At 34.7% G+C, this 26,369-nt stretch overlaps 2 protein-coding genes across 3 annotated transcripts in view; both read right to left on the reverse strand.

Annotated features, from left to right (window-relative positions):
• LOC136040238 (uncharacterized) overlaps positions 1-26,369 on the reverse strand; it is a 218,125-nt gene that overhangs the window by 91,439 nt on the left and 100,317 nt on the right. The window contains 1 exon segment of the mRNA XM_065724447.1: positions 12,427-13,176. The gene's annotated coding sequence lies outside the window, so the exon portion shown is untranslated.
• The window catches only part of LOC136040235 (ubiquitin carboxyl-terminal hydrolase 4-like), a 61,398-nt gene that overhangs the window by 32,647 nt on the left and 2,382 nt on the right, over positions 1-26,369 (reverse strand). The window lies entirely within an intron of this gene.

Consider the following 26,369-nt stretch of genomic DNA (forward strand, 5'->3'; position numbering starts at 1 on the left):
TTATGTAAATATATTTCTAGTTTATTTCCCATTCAATCAAAATTAAAATTTTGGAACTTTCATTACAGCTGATGGAAAAGGTATTGAAAAATGGATGAAAAATAATACTTATAGACTTATCCCTGTCGGCTTGAAACTTTCAGGGTATGTACCCTTGTCCAAAGAGATATCAGACCAAAATAATTTTTTTTCAAAGAAGGATAAGTGCCAGAAACACGTTGTCACGTCCGACGACTTGATGCTTATAGAGGATGTGCCCTGAGTCCAAGGAACTCCAACGCACAAAACATTCTCTTAAAAAGTGTAACCGCACAGAAAATCGTTTATTGTCCGATCAACCTGAAACTTACAGGGTGCGTACTCTGGGCCCTAAAGGAACTAAAAATATAGAAGAGCTTTTGGTTATGAAAATTAAACTCCATGAAATTGGCCAAGAAGCACAAGATAGGGGCTTAGAACCTCTGCCGTACATTCTCAGGCATGTTAAACTTTATGGTAAAAATCTTATCAGGCCCCTCTTCATTTCTGGAGATGCTCGCCTTTCTCCCATTTTGCTATATGTGCAGTTCTTATGCAATAAAATCTTGATTGGTGCCTTTAAACTTAATGACCTTCACAAATTGGGATTCAGAATTTAAAAAGAAATAGTTTTCTTTTTTTTCTTTTTTCAAATCCTCTTCCTTCAGTATCTTAGTTTCAACTAACATAGGTTAGTGTTCAACAAAATGAAAAATTTTGTTCTTGAACGTGAAAACTGATTGTCAAGCTATTATAGGATTTGTAAGCGTGCTATCGAAATAAAGGATAGCCAAGTATTAAGGCTGGGTAGGACACAATTCAGCCACAGTGATTCAAAAGGCGTTATTTTGTGAGACAAATGTTGCACAAGAATGAAAAAGCTTTAACAACTTTAAAATAAAGTTCACATGCAGACCAATGGTCTGCATAGTTGAAGTACTTAACGCAAGATTATCTGTTTTTGGCCGGGTGGGCTATGTGTGGCTGGGGCTGAATAAAAGAAGCTGAAGTCCTAAATGTGAATTTGCTGCTACATGTGAATTAGGTTGTATCCAAATGGTGCGCTATTCGCGCAAGTGGACTATTTGACGAATCTAAGCTTAGTAGAGATGAAGAATAATTATGCTTTATTCGTAGTCCTTAAGTCAAAGGGTAGTGCACGTCTCTGTGATAAATATCAGGAATTGAACAAGATATCGAACCATCACTGCTACTCAGAGCCTCCTAGGGATGAAATACTCCATAAGATAGGAAGCAAATAGTACTTCAACAAGCTAGAATTAACCCACGAGAACCGGATAATTAAAATGCATCCCAATAGCAGACAAGGTTTCGTGATGCCAAATGGCATACATAAATTTCTATCTATACCGTTTGGCATCCAAGGAGAAAGTGGATGAGTGCCGGAGCTGATAGGTATTTTTCCAGAGGTTTTAAGTTTCCTAGATTCTCAAATACTCCATAAGATAGGAAGCAAAAAGTAATTCAACAAGCTAGAATTAACCCACGAGAACCGTATAATTACAATGCATCCCAATAGCAGACAAGGTTTCGTGATGCCAAATCGCATACATAAATTTCTATCTATGTTTGGAATCCAAGGAAAAAGTGGATGAGTGCCGGAGCTGATAGGTATTTTCCCAGAGGTTTTAAGTTTCCTAGATTCTCCGTGAACGCCATCTCCAGTGATACTTCTGAAGAGACTAGTGTCATATTCAGATGAACTTTACGAGATGGCAATCAGCAGGGATGGCAATTGGGGAGGGGAGAGTTAGCGATAATACCCCACCCTAAACGTCTTTACCCCCCCCCCCCCCACCACCCCTTAGATAAAGATTTTGTTTGTACTTTTATAGGAAAAAATTGGAAAATAACAAAATTGCCTTCCTCAGGAATTTAGAAATAGATTTTCCTTCCCTCCTACATTTTCATGAATTCCCATACCTGGCAGTTGAAATTCCTAACTGAAAAAATTAATTAAGTGCAGTTGTGTTAATTCGGAGTTGGGAATTTCGAGACACATTGTAGGGATTTGAGCATTCAAAAGGCACACGAATTTCAAATGAGCCTTGAATTACCAACAATTATTCTATAATTGAATATGATACTTAAGACGAAACTCAAAGTGGCTATCTTTTTGTGTGACTTGTGGCTAAAGTACCATTTCCCCTTTAAGGTGTTGAGACTTGATAAAAAACCCTGTGCCCCCCGGCATCCCAGTTGTAGTTGTGTCCCTGTGTCCCGGTCGTCATTTATATTCCCTGTGTCCCGGTCGTCATTTGTGTCCCGGTGTCCCAGTCTGTAATTTCTCTTTGAGTGTCCCGGTCGTCATTTATATTCCCTGTGTCCCGGTTTCCCGGTCGTCATTTGTGTCCCGGTGTCCCGGTCTGTAATTTCGTCAGTCGACAAACATGACGTCAGTCGTCAAACAACTTCATGACGATATACAGCTTAATCCTTATAATGACGTCAGTCGACAAACATGACATCAGTTGACACACACACAAACAAATAACTTATTTTTATATATGTAGATTAATCATGTCTCAAAAATCTTTTTACCATGAAATCAAGATCCCTCATTATTTTTAAATCCTTTCAAGTCTTTAAACCTAACTTACAATATTGGTATCTCCAAAGATTTTTAAAGCAATCAGTTTTTGTGCAAAGATCACAAAGGGATCAGAGACAACGGTATAGCGCTACCTCTAATAAATAAATAATTTAAATTTGTTACCCACAAAAATCAGAGACCACAATGTAGAGTAAAAAAATTTGAAGAAAAAAGCATCTAATAATTTACTATTTAACTAAATAATTTACTATTGCGATGCGATCGCAGTAAACGAAGCAAAATTTAAAATATCTGAAGTTTGCCACTCGTGGGGTACAATAATGCTTTTTCTGGAACAAACAGATTGTGACGAAAAGGAAGAGAATAACTGGAGAACTTGAACTGTGGTACAAACTATGTTAAATATACTGTTAAATATACTTGTTAAATATACTTTATACTTTATGTTAAATATACTTAAATATGATTAAATATACCTTTGTTTGGTGAAAATTTTCCATAGGCTACCCTTAGATTCTTAACCGCTCCATTTATCAGGAATGAATGTGCAGTTTGATCCAGCTTGCTGGAAAGTATTCATTTAATTTGGTCTTTTGCAATATTTTAAATGTTAATTTTTTAAATATTATTGTTGTTCTATCTTAAACTTGTTGCAGTAACGCCTTCTTCATCTATCAATGAGGGCCTGAACACTTTGTTTTACGTATTAGATAAATATATAATTAGAAGACATGGGGCTTCGGGCTTCCACTTGTCTTTAAATTGCGACATTGTTCCAACCATTTTCATTATTTCTTACATTTTTAGCGTAATTTGCTTATTTTTAGACTTCTGATCTTACATTCCCCCCACCCAAACTCACCTCACAAATATCAATATTCACAGTCATACGCCCATGCCTGATCTGGCAAAAGATTGAAATTGCTGCATCCTAAAGATTCTATAAATAAACATTGTTAGCTCTATGTAGCCAACAAAATTTTTGAAAGTTCTCCACGTTGATAATCCCCTAGCAAAAAATTTACCCTACTCCCCCCCCCCTTCAAAAAATGTACGCATACTTTATAATAATAATTACTATACTTAAACAATGGACACATTTTACAACATAAAATCCTTTCTCTGGGGGCTGATGTTATCTCCAAAGGCATAGTTACTGGATGTTTCAACTGTGCTGAACAATATGACTGTCTCGAAATTTTGATCAAACGCCTTTCACAAAACAGGAGGCCTGGGGGGCTAGATACCCTCTAGTATTTTTAGTCAATTAAAAAGGGCACTAGAACTTTTAATTTCTCTTTGAATGAGCTCTCTCCCAATATTCTAGGACCACTAATTCGATCCAATCACTCCGGGGAAATAACAAATAAACACACATCTGTGATCTATCTTTTGGCCAAAAATACAAATTGCACATTTTGAAGACGAGAGCTTGAAATCTATACAGTAGGGTTCTCTGATGCTCTGAGCCTAACGTTTGATTTTCTTCAAGATTCCTGGACATTTAGGGGCATTTTCTCCCTTTTTCTAAGATTAGGTTAATTTTTTCAGGGTCGTAGACTTTGATGGATAGAACGTAGCTAATGAATCACAGATAATCATATAGATTTTTTTGATACGTCTATTGAAATCAAAATTCAGTTTTTTAGCGTTTTGGTTGCCATTGAGCCGCGTCTCTCCTTACCTATAGTTTGTTACCACGAACTGTTTGACAAATGGAATTTGTCAATAAGATGTTCAGCTAAACATAAAGAGGATTTTGTCTGATTTTTCTTAAAAATTTAATCTTAATTTGGGTATTTCCCCTGCATTGCACTCCCGACCGAAAGTTTTGAATCAGGAGATCGTTACCTGCGCAACGCAGACCGTTGGTCAGCATGCGAAAAAGTTTCTTGTGGTCAACTTGGTGTGCTATTAAAGCAAATATATTTTGTTCTAACAGTTCGTGATAACAAACTGTAAGTAAGGAGCGAAGCGACGAAATGGTAACTGAAATTCTAAAAGACGAAAGTTTGACATCAATAGATATATTATAAGAATTGGCTTTATATGCTACTTCCAAATATATAAGACTAATTGAATTTAATTTTTCTCATCAAAGCCTGCAAGCCAAAGAAAATTTACCATATTTTCGAAAAAAAGGGGGAACATCTCATAGAATCAAGGAATCTTAATGCAAATCATACCATCAAATCTAGGGTATCAGAGAACCCTAATATAGGGATTTTAAGCTCCCATCGTTGAAAATGTGAAATTTTACATTTTTTTTGCCAAAAGAAAGGTAACGGCTGCGTGTTTATTTTTTTCCTCCTAGGGAGGATCATATCGAACCATTGGTCCTACAATATCGGAAAAAGGCTCATTCAAACGGAAATTAAAAGTTCTAGTGCCCTTTTTTTAGCGACAAAAAGGATTAAAGACCAGATAGCCAGATAAGTCGTTCAAAAAGTATTTTGACACAGCCATATTGTTTAATATAGTTGGAAGGTCTATTTGCTAAGATTTTGGAGATAAAATGATACCCTACATGCCCTGGGAAAAGGTCTTTATGCTATGAAATGTGCCTCTTGTTTAGGCATGGTATTTGTTATTGGGAAGTATGCATACATTTTTCGGATGGAAAGAGGGGGAATTTTCTTCTGGGTAAGTTTTCCATGGGGAGAGTTGTCACGAGAGGGGTTATCCAATGGTGAAAGTGTCAGGGGAAACCTTACGCTTAGGGATTTCGTCTTAATTCGCTTAAGAAAATCTTTTTATTCTTCTTATTTTCTCTTTGTCGATTCGATTTTACATATGGATATGTTAATTGTAATTATCCGAGGTAAATGTTCACCGGAAGTGGATTATCTAGAGGATCTTTCCAGGGAGGAGGAGCCGGATTTCCCGCCATTATTCAAAAAACGGTATTAAATTAAGTTACCTTGCGCCGGCGCAGTGGATGAGTCTGGGTAACACAAGTTTTTTTTCACCGAATGTAAGGTTCAACATTAAAACTTAAAACGAGCAGAAGTTATTAAATATATGAGGTGGATTGCCCCCTCCTCAATACCTCGCTCTTTACACTAAAGTTTGATTTTTGGCCCGATTCTTCAAGACAGAATCCTGAAACTCAAGGATGGGTTAGGTAGAAAAATAAGCAGCTTTATTAAAAATACTGAAAAACTTGACCGTGCAGAGCGAGGCACTGAGGTGGTGGCAACCCTTAATTATTTCCGTTCGTTTTAAGCTCTAATGTTGCTCCTGACTTCCAGTGGAAAAATGTTGTTTTTATCCTGTAGTCTTATAAACAAAACTGCAAGAACCTGAGCCACAGATAGCTGTTAGTTTTGGCGACTTTAACTAATAAAATTAGTTCGTTGCCGTAAAGTTAACAATTCTTGTCTCCAGGGAGCGTTTTGAAAAAGGTTACTAAAGAAGGAAATGAATGAATTATTAAAATTTATATCTTCATTCCAAAACTAAAACAAGATGATTCCCTTCTTCCCAGAATAAAATGAAAGTGTTTGTGAAGTCGTTAAATAACATCTATCTTAAGGTAAATAATAGGCAAAACAACCCTTCTTTCTGATTTATTAGGGAAATTTGTTGCATTCAAAGAGTTTTGTGGGTAACAACGTATCTAGTGGTATTTATACTATAAGCGATATATACTATATAAGCTCTTGAAACATTCTTCACTTTATTTTCTACTAAAGTCTCAATTTGTATTTTTTTTTTATTGTAAAACGAACACTATTTTCTACAAGGAGAATGCCAATGTGGCCAAGCATGCTGTTATACAGTAAAGAATAAAGCTGGGTTGCTGTTTTCAAATTTCCTTAATGACAGTTCTAGTTCAAACCTGTAAAATAATACAACATCTTACTGTTAATCCATTTCCCTTTATCAACCGTTCTTTGAGCTGTGTGTCTCTAAATAACAAACAGAAATTTCCATGGGAATCCATATATATTTACTAGCTGGGTCCCGGCGGCTTCGCCACCGTGCCTAAGCATGGCAAGCGACAGGCTTCAATATATGGATCCTCATTGTCCCTTGTGTTCTAACCACAGACAGTGCTGGGACCCGGCGGCTTTGCCACCGGTCCCCTCGGGCCCCAGCATGGCACGCTGCAGGCTTCTATATATGGATTCTCATTGTCCCTTGTTTTCTGGGTCCCAGCAACGCTATGTCATTTTTGGATCGAACTGATGACGTAAATTGGTTTGGTTTTCTGTTTTAAGGTTTCCGAATTGCTTCAATCCATTGTCAAAATATATAGAAATATTTGTGCAATCGCCAGTTTTTTACATTTTAAGAAATTTAATAATAATTTCTTTTTGACGTTAATTGAAACTTTGACAAATTTTCTTTGAGCAGCAAGCATTCTAAACTTCAACAATTTCTACTAAACTTCAAACTTTTGGTTTTCTGTTTTAAGGTTTTCGAATTACTTTAATCCATTGTCAAAATATATTGAAATATTTGTGCAATCACCAGTTTTTTATATTTTAAGCAATTTAATAAAATTTAAAAAGAGTCTCAATTTTTTGAGATCGCGTAACGGTAATAACGGTAATGTAACAGACGGACACTAAATCTATATATATATAAGTTGTCTGTGTGTTATGTCTGTTACACTTTGTCTGTTACGCCAGATTATATCTTCTACTAGCTGTTGGGGTGGCCCTTCGCGCCACCCCAACACCTAGTTGGTGGGGGCGCTTCGCGCCCCCCCAAGCCCCCCCGCGCGCGTAAGTCGTTACGCGCCATATTAGTTACGCGCCATTGTAGTTGTGTCCCTGTGTCCCATCTGTGAATATAGATAGATTTATATATGTGTTTCAAACTACGTAAAAATTGCGAATATACAACATTCTTGGCTTTCCCATTGTCTCTGCATATACAAAGCCGTATGTACTAATAATGACGTCATATGCAAACGCTCTTTTTACAAACAAACAAACATGCATACACACAACTCGTTTTTATATAGATAGATAGATAGATAGATACAATACAAATTAACTGCGTAAAACTTGCGAATATACAACATTCTTTGCTGTCCAATTGTCGCTGCATATAAATAGATTGTCAGGTTTACCGACCCTCGAACATGCAACGTACAATTGTCCATGGGAAAAACAATCAGTATTAAGATCTATACCACATTTTTCTAATGATTGACCTTGAGCTTTGTTAATGGTGATTGCAAATGCTAATCTAATTGGGAATTGCAATCTTTTATATTGAAAATGCAGATCCGTTGGAATCATGGGAATACGAGGAATAAGAACAGCCTCGCCCTCAAAAGGCCCTGTCAAGATTGTGGCCTCTATTAGGTTTTCCATTGTTTTTTTTTTTTACGGCAAGTCGCGTGCCATTGCAAAGCTTTGGTGGGTTGATATTTCTTAAAAGTATTATTGGTACGCCTATTTTTAGTTGTAGCACGTGTGGTGGAAACCCTGAAAGATCCACGGAATTTAAAAATTCAGATGGATAATTAACCGCTTCATTTGGTTCCAAAACTGTGTCGACTGACTTGTAAAGGACTGCCTGGTCTCGAATCTTGGTCAAAGCAATATTGTTGATTTCGTGGACGTCTATATTTTTGGGTGCGAGAATCGCTCTTTCACTTAGCCATTTATTATTTTTATAATTTTTTAGAATATTCGGAAATACTTTTTCAATCAATTCATTTTTGGACGTCACTAAATTACAGAAATCAGTAGGTAGTTGTATACGTCCTGAAATTGAGTCTACTGGGAGCTTTCCGTTTCCAATTGCCAGCAATTGATCTGAAAATGTTCGACCAGAGTCATCGTTTCGATGGCTGTTTTGAACAGACGCACTAAATTATTATTTTCGTGGAAAAGATGTTGCAATTGAGAAACGATTGTCCTTTCAACGTTGGGAGAAATTTCGCAACGTGCATTCAATTCAGAATTTCTATCACTGATGAAGTACAATTGTAAAAATTTATGATTCTCGCCTGAGAATGGTAGAAGGGACCCTGCTCTATGATAAATGTGCCCTTTTACTTTGAAAGTAGACATAAATTGATCTGGATTTTCGATTTGGGCTCCAAACGACGTCATTCGGAAACATGAGTTATATTTTCTGATTTGTGACAAAAAACGCTTAGATTCTGACGTAGTTCCAGTAAGGAAAGTCTTCAATGGCTCTGGTAGTGCAGCCAATAGAGGAAGTTTAACTTTTCCTGAGGTGCAACACATTCCCATTGTTTCACCATTGAATTTCAAGGCCTTGCAATAGGGACAAATTTTAGACATAGTCCCGATTTGAACACATCTACTCAAGCTATAATCATCGACTGGGCTGTACCTGAATTCCAGGCGATAACTTTCAGGTTGCTCTGATTCCTCGGCACGCTTTCTTTTCTTACTTTCTCTATCCGCAGCAAGCCTGATTTCTTGCTGTTCTTGTGATTCCTCGGCACGCCTTCTTTTTTCACTTTCTCTTTTAGCAGCAAGTCTAGTTGCATGGTGCTCTGGTAGTTCCTCGGCACACCTTCTTTTTTCACTTTCTCTTTTAGCAGCAAGTCTGCTTTCGCTTGGCTCTGGTAGTTCCTCGGCACGCTTTCTGTTCTTTTTTTCTCTATCAGCCTCAAGCCTGTTTCCTTGCTGTTCTTTTGATTCCTCGGCACGCTTTCTTTTCTGACTTTCTCTATCAGCAGCAAGTTTTGTGGCATAGACTCTTTGAGCATCTTCCTCGGCTGTTGCCATTGTAAGTTCATCAGTCATTTTAAAGTTAAACATTAATAGATTTCTACGTGAACGCATGTCTTAAATATCTTTAATGACGTCACCGTCATAACAAAAATGACGACAACTAACTTCATGACGTCATTCAACACACAAATATGACGTCACCTGACAGACACATCCACCGACAACTTATATATATATATATATATATATATATATATATATATATATATATATATATATATATATATATATATATATATATATATATTTAACTACGTAAAACATGCAAATATACAACATTCTTTGCTGTCCCATTGTCTGTCCATATAAATAGATTGTCAGGTTTACCAACTCTTGAACATGCAACATAATAATTGTCCATGGGAAAACAATTCGTATTCAGATCTATACCGCATTTTTCTAACGATTGCCCTTGAGCTTTGTTGATGATGATTGCTAATCGAACATTCCCTGTGTCCCCGTCGTCATTTATATATCCCCCTGTGCCCCCGGCGTCCCCGTTGTAGTTGTGTCCCTGTGTCCTGGTCGTCATTTATATTCCCTGTGTCCCGGTCGTCATTTGTGTCCCGGTATCCCAGTCTGTAATCTCTCTTTGAGTGTCCCGGTCGTCATTTATATTCCCTCTGTCCCGGTGTCCCGGTCGTCATTTGTGTCCTGGTGTCCCGGTCTGTAATTTCTCTTTGAGTGTCCCGGTCATCATTTATATTCCCTGTGTCCCGGTCGTCATTTGTGTCCCGGTGTCCCGGTCTGTGTTGTCATCTTATAATGACGTCATATACAAAGCCTTATATACTTATAATGACGTCAAATGCAAACCCACAAACAAACAAACATGCATATATACAACTTATTTTTATATATATAGATACAGTTTCTTCTTTAATTTTTTTTTCTTTTTTTTAGTTTCTTCTTTTTATTGATTTGTTTTCTTCAATTTGTCAATGTTCATTCTAACATTGACACTTGGAAAAATCTTTACGTGCCAAGCATGCTAAAGCTCCAACAATTTATATTAAACCTCACAATTTGGGGTATCTGTTTTAAGGTTTTCGAATTACTTTAATCTATTGTCAAAATATATTTAAATATTTGTGCAATTCCCAGTTTTTTTTAGTTGTTTCCTTTTTTTAGTTTTTTAGCTTTTTTTCTTTTTTTTTCTTTTTAGTTTTTTATCTTTTTTATTTTTTTTACGTTTTTTATTTTAAGGTTTTTTCTTTTTTTAATTTTTTTAATTTTTAATTTTTTTTAGTTTTTTTTTAGTTTTTTTTTAGTTTTTTACCATTTTTATTTTTTCGAATTACTTTAATCTATTGTAAAAATATTTCGAAATATTTATGCAATTTCCAGTTTTTACATTCTAGTTTGTTTTCTTTTATATATATAGAAGATATAATCTGGCGTAACAGACAAAGTGTAACAGACATAACAGACAGACAACTTATTTTTATATATATAGACTAGCTGTTGGGGTGGCGCTTCGTGCCACCCCACAACCTAGTTGGTGGGGGCGCTTCGCGCCCCCCCCCCCAAGCCCCCCCGCGCGCATAAGTCGTTACGCGCCATATTAGTTACGTGCCATTGTAGTTGTGTCCCTATGTCCCACCTGTGAATATAGATAGATATATATATATATATATATATATATATATATATATATATATATATATATATATGTTTTTAACTACGTAAAACTTGCGAATATACAACATTCTTTGCTGTCCCATTGTCTGTGCATATAAATAGATTGTCAGGTTTACCGACTCTTGAACATGCAACATATAATGGTCCATGGGAAAACAATCCGTATTCAGATCTATACCTCATGATTCTAATGATTGCCCTTGAGCTTTGTTGATGGTGATTGCTAATCGACGATTCCCTGTGTCGCCGTTGTCATTTATATATCCCCGTGTGCCCCCCGGCGTCCCCGTTGTAGTTGTGTCCCTGTGTCCCGGTCGTCATTTATATTCCCTGTGTCCCGGTCGTCATTTGTATTCCGGTGTCCCAGTCTGTATATACATTCGTTTTTGAAATGGTAAATGATGAAATAAATTTTTGTATTTTTCCCCTTTTTTTCTTTTTAGTTTTTTTTTTGGTTTTTACATTTTTTTAGTTTTTTTTCTTTTTTCTTTTTAGTTTTTTTTTTATTTTTATTTTTTTAGTTTTGTTTTTCTCCTTTATTTTTCTTTTTGTTTCCTTTTTTTAGTTTTTTTTATTTTTTAGTTTTTTTAGTTTTTTAGCTTTTTTAGTTTTTTTATTAGTTTTTAGTTTGTTTTTTTCTTTTTAGTTTTTTGTAGTTTTTACCTTTTTTTTAGTTTTTTTTTTTACTTATGTCCTGGTCGTCATTTATACTCCCTGTGTCTCGGTCGTCATTTGTGATGGTTTGTTGACGGTGTTTTGTTGATGGTGATTGCTAATTGAACATTCCTTGTGTCCCGGTCGCTTTCTCTTTGAGTGTCCCGGTCGTCATTTATATTCCCTACTAGCTAGCTGCTATATTCCCTACCCCAACACCTAGTTGGTGGGGCGCTTCGCGCCCCCCCAAGCCCCCCCGCGCGCGTAAGTCGTTACGCGCCATATTAGTTACGCGCCATTGTAGTTGTGTCCCTGTGTCCCACCTGTGAATAGAGATAGATATAAATATATGTTTTTAACTACGTAAAACATGCGAATATACAACATTCTTCGCTGTCCCATTGTCTGTGCATATAAATAGATTGTCAGGTTTACTGACTCTTGAACATGCAACATATAATTTATTGTAGGTATATTTCAACTGTCGTTTTAATATATGCATGTTTTGTGCAATAAACTTCGCTATAAATAAAAACTTTCCATCTATTTCTTCTCCGTTGCAGTATTCTGTTCTTAAAACACTTACATTTTGAAGTAATAACTCAATCTTCTCTCTTATGCTATTGAGATTACTCTTCATATTTTTATCTTGTTCAAAAGAATTAAAGAAAAAATGGAGGTCTATTAACTTATTCTCAACAAAAATTTCCATCTTTTCTGACAATAAAACATTCTTAAGTTTTAATTCTTCGTTAGCTCGAGAAAGAATTTCATCTAGTTCCATCAGATGAGTAGGAAAGTAATTACCTGGCCATTTACTAATAAGTGTATCAAGAAGTTCCACACTACCAGACCGTATGGCATAATAGAAGGCATTATAGCAGGTTTCATCCTCATCACTTGGCAAAATTGTAGTTTCTCTTGGGCCAAGAGAGAAGTCACTCAGAAATTTACCATTACTGCTAAGTACATATTCTAAAATATTTACCTTATTATGTTTACAAGCTAATATAACTAAATTGGTACTCTCAACAAGGTTCTTAGCATTGATTAACTTCCTTGTTCTTTTTAGGTCACCCTCGCGAACAGCTTCAAGTAAACAGAAGTTTTTGCGAAGCATTTTTACTCTAGTTCATGACTTCAGCTGTCAGAATATTCACTTGCATTAATTAAATAAGACTACTGTCCTTGAATTGAATCTTCCTCTCACTATTAATTTTGTGTATAATAGAAGGCATTATGGCCCGTTTCAACCTTATCACTTGGAATTTTGTTATTTGTCGTTATTACTAAGTAGGTATTTTAAAATATTCATCTCATTATGTTCACAAGCTAAAACAACTAAATTACCGAGTTGTTGTTATTAATTAACTCTCTTGTACTTTCTAGGTCTCCTTTACGTACACCATCAATTAAACGGTAGTTTATATCCAGATTGGGAAGCATTGTTACTCTAGTCCATGACTTCAGCTTTCAGAATATTCACTCCCATTAATTCGATAAGACTACTATTTTGAACTGAATCTTCTTTTCATGATTAAGTTCATGTTATTTCATCTAGAAAAAAAGTAGGACATAATATATGAATACATTTAAATACCAAAACTGTTGCTATATTCAAAAATTGTATTTATTAAATATTTGCAATTTAACATTAAATCTTTTTCATAAAATTTTTTTCTGAATTTAAAATCAGCCATAAATTTTATGGCTGATTTAAAATGGAGAAGGATTAATCAAAATTTTCTAAAATTTAGGTTAAAACCTTATTTAAGTTTATACTATTGGATCCAAAATTAAAGTCAAACTTAGATAATACTGGGATAACTAATCAAACAGCTACCCGGTTCAATAGTAAGCAAAACTTAAAAAAAATTGAATTTTGATACCAATAATTTCTTCAAAGGAATTAGCTTTGAATGCTGACTTTAAATATATAAGTTTTATTAACTTTAGTCTAACCCATCAAAAGCTACGAGCCTGAGAAAATTTGCCTTATTTTACAAAACAGGGGGATACACCTCCTAAAATTCATAGAAACTTAACGAAAATGACACCGTCTGGTTTAGTGTATCAGAGAACCCTTCTGTAGTAGTTTCAAGCTCCTATCTAACAAAAAGGTGGAATTTTGTATTTTTTGCCAGAAAGCAGATCACGGATGCGTGCTTATTTGTTTGTTTGTTTTTTCCCAGGGGTAATCATATCGACCCAGTGGTTCTAGAATGTAGTGACAGGGCTCATTCTAACTAAAATTAAAAGTTATAGTGCCGTTTTAAAGAGACCACAAAAATTGGAGGGCACCTAGGTCACCTCCCAAGCAAATTTTTCCCAGAAGTAATCAGATCAAAATTTGAGATTAAAGTTCTGTTCAACTTAGTCGAAAACCAAATAACTAAGTCTTTGGGGAAGACTTAATCCCTTACAATCCCTAGGGGAGAGGCTACAAGTTACAAACTTTGACCATTGTTTACATATAGTAATGATTATTATGAAGTTTACAGGCAATATCAGGGGGACTTTTTTGCTTAAGGGCGGGGGTGGGTTGGGAGTGGGTTACTTGGGATGATTTTCCATGGAGGAATTTATCATAGGGGAAAAGAATTTCCATGAAGGGGGTGCAGGATTTTCTAGTATTATACAAAAAAAAACAATGAGAAAATAATTTTTTTCAACTGGAAGTAATGAGCAGCATTAAAACTTAAAATGAACAGAAAAGATTACGTTTATAAGGGGGTTCGTCTCCTCCACAATACATTGTTCTTTACGCTAAAGTACTTTTAGTAATTTCAACCATTTTTTCTATGGCCTTTGTTGCTCAGGGTTCCTTCTTAAAGATTTGGGACAAAATTCAAGCTTTAGTACAATGAGTGAGGTGTTGACAAGGGGTCTAACCCCGTTATATACGTAGTGAAAATACATAAATATAGAAGTTAGTTACTTAAATTAATTCGTAAGGTACCTATGCTTATTCCTAACAAAAACGTTCCTTAAAAAATGAAAAATCTAGTTGCATTTTTAAGTAACCAAAAAGTGCAGGGCAAGTAGGCTTCCTCCTCCACCCTTTTTTAATCAAAATCCTCCGATCAAAACTATATGAAAGCCAGTTAGCAAAAAAAAATAAATACTAACATGCAAATTTCGTATTAATTATTTATACACATTGAGCCAAAATCAAAACATTCACTAATTCAAAAAAGTTCAGAAATTTTAAAAAACAAGGGTTTTTAACTACAAGTAAGGAGCGACATTAAAACTGAAAACAAACAGAAATTATTCCGTATATGAAAGGAGTCTTCCCCTGCTCAAAGCATCGCTCTTTACGCTACAGTCTGACTCTTTGTCACACCTCTACTTTTTAAAACGATTAAAAACTTTAGCCTAAAGAACGAGGCGTTAAGGGAAAGCAACCGCTTTCATTAACTGAATAATTTCTGTTCGCTTTAAATTTTAATGTCGTCCCTACTTTTCAGTTAAAAAACTCTTTTTTTTTATTTATTCAACAACAGGATTAGGTCAATAAGAAAAACAGATTTAATAAAATATTTTTCACTTCAAGGACACCATGGGCACCCCGGTTGTCAAAAAGGTGTATGTGCAATATCCCTTGAAAGGCAAAGTCTGTTAAATTTTTGGAAATATTGGATGGGATGCAGAACTGATTAAAAAGGTAGAATTTGCATCCAGGTCGTCAAAATGGATTGTCCGTAATATTTTAAGAGCAGTTAAGTGTATTAAGTCAAAATTTTGAAACAAAACAGAGATTTGAAATTCCAAAATTCTAGGGGATGTTAACAGTTGGAACCCCACCCAAATGCAGACCTTCCAAAATCTACCGTCATTTGCATATTATTAAAAACAAGATATATTAAATTGAATCAAGAATTGACAAAATTTCCAGGAATAAATGTCCATTATATGCTAAATATTTAATTCAGTTTCATCAATTCCTTTCTTTTAAGACTATATTAAATGTTTGATGCCTTGTTTATGTAATAATTTTGAAAAATTAAGAATATTTTGAACAAGCCAAATGTTTTTCAATGAACGCAATGACACAGTTTATTGTCAGAGACTTATGTTTAGGAAAAGGGTAGTAACCATAATCTCGTATATGCTGATGTCTAAGTCTTAGAAATAATTTGAGCATTTATTTTAATTTTTACCCGTTTTTTAGATCTAATTATTAATCTATTTCAAAACTTTTCATCTTTTTGCTTGATATAAATACTTTTTTTTTTATTCTTTTTGTATCGGGCTCGAATTGATCTTTGGCAGAAATTTCTGGTCGGGTGAAGTTCGAATTCTTATAGGATTTCAATTGTGATTGGATTCAGTATTAAATGGCTCAAATACCACTTCTTTTTCATTTTTTTAAAATTTGATTAAATTTAAAAGCTTAGTACTGATTCGTATATTTACTTTATTCCCATTTCTTTTTTCAACAACTAAGATGACTAGGGAAGGATTTTGCAAAATATCTGCTTTCTCTTTTTGCAGCTGTTTTTCCACTGGCTGAAAATCATCCATGTTTTAGCTTCTTAATTTTGTTCTTGAGTTCAATTTTTTTCTCATACTTCATGTATTGATAAAAAAATTAATTAACTTTAAAATATTAGTTTTGTTTAGATATACGTTTTATCCAAATATTTTTCGACTTTTGACAAAATATTTGCTAGCTTTTCGCCGTTTTTCTTTCCTTTTTCTTTTTTTTGTCTTCAATTGTATGTGTAGCAACTGTATTATTAAATTATTAGTCTTTTTCCAATCTCAAATCTGGCGAATTCAAGTTACCAAGATGTGAGAAAATATCACAGTTTTAATTTTACGATAGTTCTAATTTAATATTTTTATATATGTTAAATTTAGTTTTATTGCCTTTAAAAATAATTTGGTTTTACAATTAAATTGATTAAAGTGTGTTGTGTTTCTTATTTACAAAGATACATGCTATAATTTCCCTGATCATCTCTAATGAGGCCAATAAATTACTTCAAGCATTAAAAAAAATCAATGACAAACCTACAATCCTAAGTTCTGAAAGCTACGATATTAGTTGTCTTAGCCGGAAGAGAGTGTTGATTAAATAAGATAAATAATTAAATTAGTAAGAAAATACCATTTGATTAAAATGGGTCTTGGAGGCAAACTTTCGTACTTATTATATCTGGGGAACCAGATGTTTCCACTGCCACTAGTATCGATAATATTGGACACTTCATTTGACCATTTTAAGACATCTTTTCCATCTGGTCTACAAATTGGAGTTACAAGGTTTGCCCTCTGGGAAATTTCTGAAGTATCCAATAGATCCAAGATTCACCTAGTTCTTCTTTTGTTCTCCTTGTTATCTCTCTAAGAAGTTAATAGATTCAGCTAGAAGAATCTGGTAAGGCAGGTAGGCAAGTGTCTCCGTAGTTCGGTTGTTTTTATCCGTGCAATTCTAAAATTTATTTTATAACAATGAGGAAAACCTTCCTCCGGTGAACATTAAACATTCAACGTAAAATAAAGCTGGAGATCTTGTCACGTAGTTGATTTTTGACCATTTTTGAACAGAATCCTTAAACATTAAAGGATCATTTTCAAATTGCAGCAAAAACATAGACTATATTTCTAACCCCCAGCGTCCCTATGAAGCAATCTAACAATGAAATCCTGAATATCTCTCCGTAACCTCCATAAGACCCATTCCTTGGTAGTTTTGGTTTGCGGTTTTATCCCCATTTTTAATGGAAGGGAAAACAGCTAAGTTTGTCCAGTCTTTTGAAAAACTTTGTCGTCCAGGCTCCTTAACTAAAGCCAAGTAAAACTTTCGGTTCTGACCTTAATCAAGTCAAGAAAACATATCAAATAGAATATAATCAAAAAATATATATCATGAGGCAACTCTAATATGGGATATATGTAGGTGCTTCAAATGTTTCAATTCTATTCTATGATAATGCCTACCTAATCGAATAAATGCTATATGTTAGATTACCTTCTAAGACATATCCTATAATCACACTAATCCCTAAAATAGAGAAAATTCACCCTTTTAAACTGTAAAACAACGTAGGATGATTCTATCTTCCGAAAATATTAGCTAAGCATTGTTGCTTAGCTAATATTAAATTAGCTTAATTTAAATATAAATTAAGGAGATATTTACAAGGTCAGAAAACTACAAAAACTTCAGAAAAAAAAATATACTTATGTTTACACTAATCCACTCTACCAGGGTTAACACAAAAATGGAGCTGTCATTTTTTCTAGAGATTGAAGAAAAATTAAGGTGTAAAGTTCAGAGTTAAATATTTAAATTTTTCTGTGGAAAGATACAAATTATGTAGTCACTGACAGTACAGTAGCCCTACTTCATTAAAAAGTGAAGTGTTTTCAATGTATTAGTAATTTCCTTTTTCCGAAAGTAGAGACTTCTGGTGACGGAAAAAGGAAACCAATTGTGACTAGACTAAGGACCAAATTTTATAGAAATACCAGAAAATACGAGCTACAAATCACTGTTCACTAACTCTGTGTATTTGATTCCTCATAGCTACTTTGAATTTTTTATAATAAAGATGATATTGCACAAAAAAGGTATAGTAGATAAGCCAAAGAATTAAGTTGTTTTTTTGAAAAAAATTTCAAAATATTCTCGATCAACTTCTGCTTCTTTTTTTAACAGTTGGTAAAACCATCCGAACAGCAGTTGAAATCCATCTTTTTTTGTGTTGAACTTTTAGCGCATCTAACGTAGCCCAACCAAATTATTTGACTTGAAAGTGTTTCCTAGTCTTTTGGCAGTGCTTTGTTCTAGACAGACTGACAAGCAACTGGCTTTTGAAGTCTGATCTGTCTGATAAACAGAAAACAATCGTAATAAATCGAAATTACAAAGTGAAATGTCTGAATGCACGCAACAAACTATTTGGAAAAGTAAAATGTAATTACGTTTACACTAATCCGCTCTACCAGGGCAAACACAAGAAAACGTAGATGTAATTGTTTTTAAAGATAGAATACAAATTATTTCAGATACTGAAACAAAATTGGCATCGGAAGGTGAAGTGTAAGCAAACGAAGAAATTACTCCCAAAGTTTTTTCACAAAAAAATTCCACCCTGACAAAATATATCATACGACTGAAAGGGTTTGAGACAAGAAGCCTACAAATTTGAAGAATTCTAAAATCTGAAAGTTTTGAAGATAGTTTGAAACAATTTCCTGCACTAAAACGCCTTCTATCTTTCCTTCCGCATCAGCTTTTGACCCTTTTGATATGAAGTGAGACAAACCCTACATAGGAATAAAAAAACTCAGAAGATGGAATACAATTCTATTTTCCTACTGCGGGATATCAATGCATCATTGATGGTAGGTTTGGTTCTGACAGTTCTCTCCAACTGTAGCTGGTTAAGAGGATTTTTTGATTTGAAGAAACCGTGCTGTGCACTTGGCCTTCCATAAGCAGTGGAGAGACTAGCATATATTACATTGTTCAAATTAGGATAACTCTCACCCTTATTATAAGTGAGGATATTGGTCCAATAGCTATAGAGTCGTTGATCTTGCATATTTTTTGCCACAAGACAAATCACGGATGCATGTTTATTTGTTTTCTTTTCTTTTCTTTTTTTCCCAGGGGTGATTGTATCAACCCAGTTGTCCTAGAATGTCATAAGAGGGCTCATTCAGATAGAAATTGAAATTTTATTGATTTAAAAAGTAAAATTTTGAGACAGAGTCAAACTTTAGCGTAAAGAGCCAGGCGTTGAGGAGGGGGTCAATCCCTTTTACATACAGAATAATTTCTGTTCGTTTAAAGTTTTAATGTCGCTCCTTACTTGCAGTTTGAATTTTTTAATTTTTTTTATTTAATTAGTGTATGAAACCACCAGGAAGTAAAATCATTCCTGCATCTAGCTTAACTAGTTTATCTGAAACACACCACACACCACAAAACTTGATTTTGAATAAAACAAAATCAATTTTGCCAGTTCTTTGTCTTGCGAAAGTTATCTTTCGCAAATCATTTTGCCGTTTGAGACAAAATTTGCCTCATTTCCGAAAAAAGAGGGAAACACCTTCTAAAAGGCAAAGAATCTTAATGAAAATTACACCATCATATTCAGCATATCAGAGAACCTTACAGTAGAGGCTTCACACTCTTCTCTACACAAATGTGGAATTTTGTACTTTTTGCCAGAAGAAAGATCACAGATGCGTGTTTATTTTTTTGCTTTTTTCCCCAGGGATGATTGTATAGACCCAGTGATCCTAAAGTTTCTCAAGAGGGCTCGTTCAAACGGAAGTTAAAAGTTCCAGAACCTTTTTTAAGTGCAAAAAAATTGGAGAGCATAGTTGAAATACCTAATAACTATATCTTTGAGGACGACCTAATCCCCCACAGTTTTGGGGAAGGGCAGCAAGTTATGAACTTTGCCTATTATTTACATATAGCCTAGTATTGGTTATTGGAAGGTATACAGACGTTTTAAGGGGGAATTCTTTCTGGTGAGGGGAAAGGTAGAGGGAGAGGGCTTGAGGGATATTCTTATGGGGGAAGAATGGATTTCTCAGCATTATTTATTTAACAATCATAAATTAAATAAAAAAAAGTTTTTTCAAAAGAAATTAAGGACTAACATTAAAACTTAAAACCAAACAGAAATTAATACGTACATGAGGGGGTGCGTCCTCTCGTCAATGCCTCTCTCTCAACGCTAATTTTTTTTTTAGCAATTGCAAAAGAACTCTTTATTCTAATTAAACGGCCTTTGAGATTCAGTGGTCATTCTTAAAAAATTGGAACAGAATTCGAAGCTTAGCGTAAAGAGCGAAGCATCTATGAGGGGACGAACCCTTCATATTATATATATGAGGAAGTTTGCCACCACCTCAATACGTTGCTCTTTACGCTAAAGTTCGAATTTTGTTAAATAATGTCCGATATTAGCAATAATTTGTTTGAGCCAATCTTGGCATTTAATTTTACCTTGAGCAGCTTCATAACTATGATTTTTATGTGATAATAAACAGAAGATATTGTATTTTCACGACTTGTGGTTGTTATAAAAAACAAAAAACAAAAAAGAAAGTTTTTTCCAACTGAAAGTAAAGAATAGCGTTGAAAGTTAAAACGAACATAAATTAATACGTATATCTTTGAAAGATCTCTTCTATCATTCATTTCAGTCATTTGAAAATTGCTCAACATATGACTTTCATTTTCATAAAAGTAGTTTCGACCTCTTTCGCGTTTTGTTACTATACCTTACAATATTAGTTCCACAAATATCACTAATTTAAGTTACGTAGGAGGGTCTTTCCATGGGGAAATTTTCCATGGAGGGACAGCTGGATTTCCAGACATTTTAAAAAATGATGAGCAATAAAATAAAAGCATAAGTTTTTTTTCAAACAGGAAATAAGAAACAGCAATAAAACTAAAACGAACAGAAAATATTGCGTATATGAGATGGATTGTCTCTCCTCAATAGGTCACTTTTACGCTCTTGTTTCGTATTTAACTTTTAAAAGAGGTTATTATTTTAATTAAAAAGCCTTTGAGATTCAGAAGCTATTCTTAAACAACTGGAACAAAAATCAAACCTACATTATTATATGGTTATTATTAGTTAAAAAAAAGTAAAGGTAATATTCAAATTTCGTTTTAATTATTCATGTTTGGTGATCCAAATTCAAAACATGCATTAATTCAAAGAAGTTCAGAAATAAAATTTAAAAAAAAATGTTTTTTGAACTGAAAGTAACTAGTGTCATTAAAACTTAAAATGAAAAGAAATTATTCTGTATATGAAAGGGGTTGTCTCCTCCTCAACGCCCCACCCCTTACGCTAAAGTTTTTAATTGTTTTAAAAAGTAGATTTGTGAGAAAGAGTCAAAATTAAGCGTAAAGAGTTGAGTGTTGAGGATGGGACAGGCCCTTGTACTTACGGAAAAATTTATGTTCGTTTTAAGTTTTAATGTTTCTCTTTACTTTCAGTTAAAAAAACGTGTTTTAACCTAATGAACAATAGCATCAACAACGCCAATGTCAGGAAAAGAAAATACAGACGTTTTGGATAAACACATTTCAAGTTCGATAGAATTGTTGAAGAAATAGGCGAACAATAATATGAACAGCTTCCAAACTTTTTTGAATGGTTTCGGATTTGTCTGAAATATCAGAGGCAGCGCTATAGGGTTTGCCTACAGTAAAAGTCATACGGCTCCAATGTTTTTTTATTTTTTTTTTTTCAAAAGGCACATCATATGAAAGCGGTAATCGTACAAACTTCAGAAGCAGCTCATTCTATTGAAAATCAGAAGTTCTAGTACCCTTTTTAAGAGTCAAAAGTGATCAGAGGGCAACTAGCCCCCACAAACCCTTTTTTAAACACATCCGATAAAAATTTTAGATAGCCATTTTGTTAAAAATATTTCAAAGATCATATCACAAAAACTCCGAAGTCAATAGAAACCCACAGGGCCCGAGAGAAGGCATTTTAAGTTATGCCATGAGGGTATATATGGTTCTGCAAATCAAGCAAATCAAGCAATCACTACAAACAAGAGGTTGGATTTTGCCTCCTTCTCTCACTCTAAAAGTCAAAAATTTACTGCGTCATTGGCACTTTACTGAAAACGAATTATATCACAAATATTTTCTTTTTTACTTATTACAACATTGAAAATAAACATAAAAATTAAAGTAGAATTTATTTTCGAAGTGATAAGCTTTCAGCAATTAGTATCATTATATATGAAATATTAAGTTTATTTTTATTAATTCTTTCCAAGACTGTTCAAGACAAATACAGTTTCCCTACAAACAAGAGTTTGGATACTACCACCTTCCTTAACTGTAAAGTTCAAAGCCTACTCCGTCATTGGTGCTTCATTGATAACGAATAATATGACAAATATTTTCAGTTCTGGTTATTACAGCATTTAAAATTAAAACAAAAATTACAGCAAAACAAACCTTAAACTTATTATCATTCATTCATGAACTGATATCATTACATATCATACACATTCTGATTTTATTTGTAGTCTCTAAGACAGTTCAAGAAACATATAATCAAACAGTTCGTTTGATCACAGTTCGTATTTTTTGCCAGAAGACAGATCACGGGTGCGTGTTAATTTTTTTGTTGTTTTTTGTTGTTTTTTTTTCTTTTTACCAGGGGTCATCGTATCGACCAAATGGTCCTAAAATATCGCAAGAGGGCTCATTCTAATGGAAATAAAAGGTATAGTGCCCTTTTTAAGGGACTAAAAAATTGGAGTGCACCTAGGCCCCCTCCCACGCTCATTTTTTCCCAAAGTCAACGGATCAAAATTTTGAGATAGCCATTTTGTTTTGCATAGTCGAAAACTATAACAAGTATGTCTTTGGGGATGACTTACTCCCCCGCAGTTCTTGGGGGAGGGGCTGCAAGTTACAAACTTTTACCAGTGTTTACATACAGTAATGGTTATTGAGAAGTGTTCAGATGTTTTCAGGGGGATTCTTTTGGTTTGTGGGGTTGGGTTGAGGGGAGGAGCTATATGGAAGGATCCTTCCTTGGAGGAATATGTCATGGGGAAGAGAAACTCAATGAAAAGGGCGCAGGATTTTCTAACATTACTATAAAAGAACAATGAAAAAATAAACATGAAAAAGTTTTTTCAATTGAAAGTTAGGAGTGGCATTAAAACTTAAAACGAACATTTAGTAGGATATCGTGCCTTAGAACTCTTATTTTAAATCCCTACCAGATCCGGTTATATTGATGGGAGTTTGGAGGGACCTAAAATCTTGGAAAACGCTTAGAATGGAGGGATCGGGATGAAACTTGGTGGGAAAAATAAGCAGAAGTCCAAGATATGTGATTGACATTACCGGAACGGGCCCGCTCTCTTTGAGGAGGTTGAGGGGAGGGTTAATTCTGAAAAATAGAAAAAATGAGTACCAGACCAGATTAAATTAGAAATATTCACTTATCCGATTCAACCATCTGTGGGGGGGGGAAGTGGAGGGACTTTTAATTTAAAAAATGAGAAAAATGAGGTATTTTTAACTTACGAGTGGGAGATCGGGTCTTAATGAATTTTGGTATTTAGAAGGACCTCGTGACTCAGAGCTCTTATTTTAAATACCGACCGGCATCAAGCCTCTGATTTTCCTTTTAAAGCAATCTGTTGGCTCTTAGAATTTTGCTAGAGCTTATAACATATGAGCTCTTGTCTCTTCTTGACCTCGTCACAAGTGCCATATTAGCTTTTAGCTCTTGTTTTTGGTGAATAGTATATAAATATAAGTGGTTTCAAAAATTTATTAAATACTCCTAAGGAGTTTCCTTCTTCCCTTACCTGTATTTATGACCCCAGGGCAAGGATGCCCAATGTTTATTATGTACCTTCAATGATATTAATTTAATAGTATATGCATTACTCCGCAAAGCAAAATATATGATTACCCCGGTTCCAAACCGGTAATAAAAGAGTCATTTATGAACAAGCCTGTTAATCAGGCTTAAATTCTACCTTAACTTAAATTGGGTTTTCAGTAAGAGAGGCTGGTGTTGAACCCCTGTAAAGAATTTTACTGGTCATGTGGTAAGACTGTGGTCAGCCCTCCCTATTTTGCCTCTGCTCAGCATTGCTCCAGTCTTGATTGACTCTTTTCTTTAAAGTTTTGGGGATAAATAGCAACCTGAGAGATTCTGTTCCACATTGGAACAGAATTGACTGCAAATCACTGCTCATGCTTTGTGCAATGGATACTTATATCTTCTTGTGATTTCCTTTTTTGGTGTTTTAGAGCAACTGTGAAAAACTTGAGAGGTCATTTTCTAGTGAGCTCTTATTGCATATCCTCTTTTTCTACAGTACTCTAAACTTGGGAGTCCAAGTGAGATGAGACAATCTCATAGGATTCCTCTTGCAATACTGGAATGAGCTTTGTTGCCCTTTTTTGAGCACTCACAAATGCCTTCTTGCCAATCTTCAACTGAGGAGAGACCAGGGTCATGCTAAACCCCAGGTGTGATTGGATTTTTGCTTTGTACATTTTTTTTACCACACTCAGCCTCTTGGTGGTGAACATTCATTTTTTAAGCCCCAGGACATGGTTTGCTTGCAGAACTTGAGCTCATTTCCAACAGTGACACCCAAGTTCTTTTCCTCAAGGACTGATGCAAGCTTGGTGTCACCTATTAGGTAAAATCTTTAGCGTAAAAACTTTAGCGTAGAGAGTGGGACGTTGGGGAGGAAAAGCCCCTTTCATATACGGAGTAATTTCTGTTCGTTTTAAGTTTTAATGCTGCTCCTTACTTTCATTGAAAAAACTTGTTTTTTTCTTATTTATTTTCAGGGCGTTTTTGAATTAATGCATGTTTTGATCTTGGCTCTCCGCACATAGATAATAAAAACAAAATTTGCATATTCAATAATTGCACTTAATTGGAAGATTTTGAGAAAAAACGAGTGAGGGAGGAGGCCTAGTAGCGCTCCAATTTTTTGATTACTTAAAAAAGCAACTAGAACTTTTAATTTTTTACAAACGTTTTCATTGGTAAGAAATACACGTAACTTACGAATTAACTTACGTAACGACCTTCTATATTCGTATGTTTTTATTGCGTATATGAGGGAGTTCAACCCTCGTCGATACCTCGCTCTTTACACTAAAGCTTAGATTTTGTCCCAATTCCTGAAGAATGACCTCTGAATCACAAAGGCCGTAGAATAAATAGTTAAAATTACTAAGAAATATGTTAGCGTAAAGAGTGAGGTATAACGAGGAGGTAAACCCCTCATATGCGTAGTAGTTTTTGTTCATTTCAAGTTTTAATGCTGATGATGAAAAAACTTTTCAAATTTATTTTTTCATTGCTTTTTCAAATAATACTAGAAAATCCTGCGCCCCCTTCAGTGAAACTCTCTTCCCCCATGATAAGTTTCTCCATGGAAATATCCCCCCACGTACCCTTCCCCCTCAATTCTCCCCCCTAAGCCAAAAATGCCCTTGATAACGCCTGTACACTTCCCAGTAACCATTACTATATGTAAACACAGGTCAAAGTTTGTAACTTGCAGCCCCCTCCCACTGGGACTGCAGGGGACTAAGTCGTCCATAAAGACATAGTTATTAGGTTTTTCGACTATGGTGAATAAAATGGCTATCTCAGAATTTTGATCCGGTGACTTTTGGGAAAAAAAGAACGTGGGAGGGGGCCCAGATACCCTCCAATTTTTTCGGTCACTTAAAACGGGCACTAGAACTTTTTATTTCCGTTAGAATGAGCCACCGATACGCCACAGTCGATACGATCACCCCTGGGGAAAAAAACAACAAAAAAAACAAACAAATAAAGACGCATCTGTGATCTGTCTTCTGGCAAAAAATGGAAAATGCCACATTTTTGTAGATAGGAGCTTGAAACTTCAACAATAAGGTTCTGATACACTGAATCTGATGGTGTGAATTTCGTTAAGATAGTATGACTTTTAGGGGGTGTTTTCCCTATTTTCTAAAATGAGGCAAATTTTCTCAGGCTCGTAACTTTTGATGGGTATAACTGATCTTGATGAAACTTATATATTTAAAGTTAGCATTAAAATGCGATTCTTTTGATGTAACTATTGGTATCAAAATTCCATTTTTTTTTAGAGTTTTGGTTACTATTGAGCCGGGTAGCTCCTTACTATTGTTCGTTACCACGAACTGTTTGATCCCTAGAAGGATTCCCGCAGAACTAGAAGTCAGGGTTTTT

The sequence above is a fragment of the Artemia franciscana genome, chromosome 20 (genome assembly GCF_032884065.1).
Source record: "Artemia franciscana chromosome 20, ASM3288406v1, whole genome shotgun sequence".
Lineage (NCBI taxonomy): Eukaryota > Metazoa > Arthropoda > Branchiopoda > Anostraca > Artemiidae > Artemia > Artemia franciscana.